The sequence below is a fragment of the Heterodontus francisci genome, unplaced genomic scaffold (assembly GCF_036365525.1).
Source record: "Heterodontus francisci isolate sHetFra1 unplaced genomic scaffold, sHetFra1.hap1 HAP1_SCAFFOLD_43, whole genome shotgun sequence".
Lineage (NCBI taxonomy): Eukaryota > Metazoa > Chordata > Chondrichthyes > Heterodontiformes > Heterodontidae > Heterodontus > Heterodontus francisci.
Window position 1 is genome coordinate 15,800,192 of NW_027141852.1, and position 5,921 is coordinate 15,806,112.

At 45.6% G+C, this 5,921-nt stretch overlaps 1 non-coding gene across 1 annotated transcript; it reads left to right on the forward strand.

Moving 5' to 3' along the window:
- The first annotated feature begins 5,622 nt into the window (after positions 1-5,622).
- On the forward strand, positions 5,623-5,694 carry trnam-cau (transfer RNA methionine (anticodon CAU)). The gene has a single exon. It is a non-coding gene; the product is annotated as a tRNA-Met (tRNA).
- The last annotated feature ends 227 nt before the right edge of the window (positions 5,695-5,921 follow it).

Here is a 5,921-nt window from a genome sequence, read left to right on the forward strand (position 1 = left end):
AGCAACCCGGGTTCAATTCTGGGTACTGCCTAGGTGGAGTTTGCAAGTTCTCCCTGTGTCTGTGTGGGTTTTCTCCAGGTGCTCCGGTTTCTTCCCACAAGCCAAAAGACTTGTTGGTAGGTAAATTGGCCATGATAAATTGTCCCTGGTTTAGGTAGGTGGGAGGGAAATACAGGGTCGGTGGGGATGTGGTAGGAATATGGGATTAGTGTAGGATTAGTATAAATGGGTGGTTGTTGGTCGGCACAGACTCGGTGGGCCGAAGGGCCTTTTTCAGTGCTGTATCTCTCTGTGACTCTAGAGATGTGGATGATCGTTGGGTCTATCCAAGAGAGAGATCGATAGGTTTTTGGATACTAAGGGAATCAAGGGATTTGTGCTAGTGTGGTAAGATGGAGTTGATGTAGGAAATCAGCTGTGATCTTATTGAATGGCAGAGCTATTTCGATGGGCCGAATGGCCTACTCCTATTTTTTATGTAAAGTTCCATTCCTCTCAGGGAATATTTTATTTTCAAAAAGAGAAATACTGCACACACTGGAAATCTGAATAATAACAGAAGATTCTGGAAACACTCAGCAGTTCCAGCAGTATCTGTGGAGAGAGGAAGGTAGGAGCAATGTTTCAGGTCTATAGAAGGGTCACAGAACTGGACCACTAACCCGAGCTTCTCTTTTCCACAGTTGTTTCCGGACTGGCTGAGTGTTTTCAGTATTTTAGGCTTTTTCTTTCTGTATTTCATCCTTTTCTCACTTGACTATTTGCTGTGAAACTTTCAGCGTTGTGCTCAATTCTTTGTGTCGTTGTGTTGCCTTTATTTGAAGTAATGTAAATAGTTTCCTGAAATGAATTTGCCAAATGGTTGGGCAAATTGTTCCAACCAGTTTTTGAGCAAGTTTTCCACATGCACAGTGAAGGATTCCTTCACATTTGCGAAGACCATACAGGACTTGCATATCGATAGCAATGCCGTGTCCATGTGTCATTTGACATTGCTAGCCCATTCACCAATGTACCACTTCAGGAAGCCATAGATATTTGCACTGCAGTGCTATATCATGGTGATCTATACCCGTCACCATTGTGTGAATCTGTATTCATTGAACTTATGAACTCGGCAACTTGCACAGTTGAGTTCAGTTTTATTGACACCATGCATTGCTGGTGTTGCCATGGGATCCCCTCTAGGCCCAGCTCTCACAAACATCTTTGTTGGATTCCATGACAAAACTGTTTTTAAGGGAATGACACCTAACCTCCGACCGCTTGCATATTTCCAATATGTAGATGATACGTTTGCTAAATTTGAATCCGCAGCTGCATGAAATAATTTCCTTGCACGTCTTCATGGGCTCCATCCTACACTCAAATTCACCTTTGGAATGGAGCAGTCAAATGAGTTCCCTTTCCTTGATGTACTAGTTGAGAAATCTGCTAAGGGGTTTTCTACCACGGTCTACCGCAAACCTACCTTCACTGGTCAATACACGCGTTGGGATTATTACAGTTCCACGCGCTATAAAATTGGTCTTATCGACAACCTCATAAATAGGGCTGAGCCATTTGCTCACCATGCAAGCTTGATGCTGAAATAGGGCGAATCAAAGACATCCTGCATTACAATGGCTACACTGATCTGATCATTTCTCACTGTATATCACACAAACTTATAAATGGGCTGAAGGACGTCATTTTGAGCCCTGAAAAGTGCCCAGTCTCCCTCAAATTACCCTGGAAGGGTAATATATCCCCAGTATTTGAGTAACAGGTGAAGCGAGCTGTTTCCTGCTGTTACTATGCAGGAGCAACAAGTGTGGTGTTCGCCACTAACAGGATGCTGCTGTCAAGCAAAAGAGACATCCTGCCTATCACACAAATAAGTAACGTGATATATGAATTTCAATACCAGTGTGATGCTAGGTTTCTAGACCGTACATCCCAAAACTGGCGGATTGTATCAAATAACATGTCCCTTCCGCTGTTCGCAATGGGCCCAACCCAACCAACCCGTGCTTGCAAAACTCAAAACACAGTATCCAACATGAGATGTGATTCCACAATAGGACAACATTTGCTAAATAATTCTCAGTGTGCTAAGAATTACACTGACAACCGATTTAAGACTGTCAGTAGGGCTCGCAGTGTGGTGCACTGGTATGTACTGTAAGCTACATATATTAATACACAGGGCCCTGTTCTTTGCAGACAGAAAGAACATGCATACATGTTGTGCCAGTTTCAGCTAAACAAAATAAGTGACAGCCATTCACTGGCTCATTCCACAGGGCAATGCCGTGACCAATCAGAGTCAAGCTGCCTGGTTTAAATTTCAGACAAAGCTGGGCAGTTATCTGTCAGTTACCATAAACTGATGCATTCTGAATGGCAATGCCTCGACCAATCAGAGTTCACTTGCCAACCAATCAGCACTCTCTTCTCATACAGAAGAAAGTTGTTGTTTTCCCTTAAATTGGTATTCTTGTGGATTGCCCTGCTGAGTGCAAGACGAAAACAACTGGCTACCAAAGTTTGGACAACATGTCACTATTTTCACGAAATGATTACTTTTATTTTCAATATAAAAATATAAAGCAATGTGAGTGTAACATTTACAGACAAATTCTATTACCTCACATTGCCTGATTCTTTCACACTGACAGACTATGTGAACTACTGTCCCGATTTTGCAGTTCTCACTTCCAGTTAGCAAATGTCAGCAATCTGTGATACAGTGCAGTTTACAGGCCAGACCGTCAATCACAACATGCAATAATTGTTCAGCTTATGTTGGACTGGTGGGATTTAGAAATACTAGGAATTGAGATGAGCTGTTATTGTATTTAATTATTTGTTTCATGGGATGTGGACGTCGCCAGCCAGGCCAGCATTTATTGTCCATCCCTAATTGCCCATGAGAAGGTGGTGATGAGCTTCCTTCTTGAACCACTGCAGTCCATGTGGGGTAGGTACACCCACAGTGCTATTAGGAAGAGAGTTCCAGGATTTTTACCCAGCGACAGTGAAGGAAGGAATGGCGATATAGTTCCAAGGCAGGATGATGTGTAGCTTGGAGGAGAACTTTCAGGTGGTGGTGTTCCCATGCATCTGCTGCCCTTGTCCTTCTAGGCAGTAGAGGATGCAGGTTTGGAAGGTGCTGCCTGACTAGCCTTGGTGCATTGTTGCAGTGCATCTTGTAGATGGTACACACTGCTGCCACTGTACGTCAGTGGTGAAGGGAGTGAATGTTGTGGACGGGGTGCCAATCAAGCGTGTTGCTTTGTCCTGGATGGTGTCGAGCTTCTTGAATGTTGTTGGAGCTGCACCCATCCGGGCAAGTGGATAGTATTCCATCACACTCCAGACTTGTGCCTTGTAAATGGTGGACAGGCTTGGGGAGTCAGGAGGTGAGTTACTCACCGCATGATTCCTACCCTCTGACCAGCTCATGTAGTCACACTATTTATAAGGCTTCTCCAGTTCAGTTTCTGGTCAATGGGAACCCCCAGGAAGTTGATAGTGGGGGATTCAGCGATCGTAATGCCGTTGAATGTCAATGGGAGATCGTTAGATTCTCTCTTGTTCGAGATGGTCATTGCCTGGCACTTGTGTGGCGCGAATGTTACTTGCCACTTATCAGCCCAAGCCTGGATATTGTCCAGGTCTTGCTGCATTTCTACATGGACTGCTTCACTATCTGAGGAGTCGCGAATGGTGCTAAATTTTGCAATCATCAGTGAACATCCCCACTTCTGACCTTATGATTGAAGGAAGGTCACTGATGAAGTAGTGAAGAAGGTTGGGCCGAGGATACTACCCTGAGGAACTCCAGCAGGAATGTCCTGGAGCTGAGATGATTGACCTCCAACAATCACAACCATTTTCCTTTGTGCGAGGTACGATTCCAACCAGTGCAGAGTTTTCCTCTTGATTCCCATTGACTCCAGTTTTGCTCTGGCTCCTTGATGCCATACTCAGTCAAATGCTACCTTGATGTCAAGGGCAGACACTCTCACCTCACCTCTTGAGTTCAGCTCTTTTGTCCTTGTTTGAACCAAGGCTGTGATGAGGTCAGGAGCTGAATGGCCCTGGCGGAACCCAACTGAGCGTCACTGAACAGGTTATTGCAAAGCAAGTGCCCCATCGATGACATCTTCCATCACGATACTGATGATTGAGAGTAGACTGATTTGGCAGCAATTGGCTGGGTTGAAATTGTCCTGCTATTTGTGTACAGGACATACCTGGGCAATTTTCCACATTGCCGGGTAGATGCCAGTATTGTACCTGTACTGGAACAGCTTGGCTAGGGGCGCGGCACGTTCTGGAGCACAGGTCTTCAGTACTATTGCTGGAATATTGTCAGGGCACGTAGCCTTTGCTGTATCCAGTGCCTTCAGTCGTTTCTTGATATCACATTGAGTGAATCGAATTGGCTGAAGACTGGCATCTGTGATGCTGGGGACTTCAGAAGGAGGCCGAGATGGATCATCAACCCAGCACTTCTGGCTGCAGATTGTTTCAAATTCTTCATCCTTATCTTTTGCACTGATGTGCTGGGCTCCCCCATCATTGAGGTTGGGGATATTTGTGGAGCCACCTCCTCCTGTTGCTTGTTTAATTGTCCACCACCATTCATCATTGGATGTGGCAGGGTGTAGATCTGATCCATTGGTTGTGGGATCACTTAGCCCTGTCTATTACATGCTGCTTCTGCTGTTTGGCATGAAAGTAGTCCTGGGCTGTAGCTTCATCAGGCTGATGCCTCATTTCAAGGTATGCCTGGTGCTGCTCCTGGCATGCCCTCCTGCACTCTTCATTGAATTAGGGTTGATCCCCCAGCTTGTTGGTAATGTTAGAGTGGGGGAATATGCCGGGCCATGAGGTTATAGAATGTGGTTGACTACAATTCTGCTGCTGCTAATGGTCCACAGCACCTCATGGATGCCCAGTTATACATTGCTGGTTCTGTTCAAAATCTATCCCATTTAGCACAGTGGTAGTGGCACACAACACGATAGAGGGTATCCTCAATGTGAAGACGGGACTTCATCTCCACAAGGACTGTGCAGTGGTGACTCCTACCAATACTGTCATGGACTGATGCATCTGCGGCAGGCAGATTGGTGAGGATGAGTTCAAGTATGTTTTTCCCTCTTGTTCGTTCCCTCACCACCTACCGCAGACCCAATCGAGCAGCTATGTCCGTTAGGACTCGGCCAGCATGGTCAGTAGTGGTGCTACCGAGCCACTCATGGTAATAGACATTGAAATCCCCCAGCCAGACTACATTCTGGACCCTTGCCACCCTCAGTGCTCCCTCCAAGTGGTGTTCATCAGTCTTTCGCTGTCTCTTGCTGGTTTGCTCAGTACCGTTCTCTGTCTGTTCCTTTCTGAGTCCTGGTAATATCTTCCTGGTTTTCTGTGCGTCTTTCTCTGTCTGCCTCATTGTCGGTGCTGTTACTCCGTGTCCTTGTGTCATTGCGCAGTGAGGGTGAGTCCGTCAGCATGTGTGTTGCTGAGTCCGGGATTCTTGAGAAATCCGACTACAATCCTATTTTTATAAAAACATTGGGGAAATGAACATATTTCACTAACGGGCAGCCAAAGTTTAAAACAGCAGTTAGCAGAGTGGCGCAGTGGAAGCGTGCTGGGCTCATAACCCAGAGGTCAATGGATCAAAACCATTTTCTGCTATTTATGCTTCGTAATAATGCAAACTGTTCACTTTCAAAACATCAAGTATTTCCCCATAATAACAAGATGCTTCCAAAGGCACTCTATTGCAATCAGCTTCTTCCTTCCAGTGAACACATCAATCAGTAACAAATCACATTTGCTCACACGAACACAAGCTGCAAACACGGACCAGCCGAGTCTCTCCCACTTTGTCAACCCCTTCCTGCAGAGCCTCCTCTCCACCA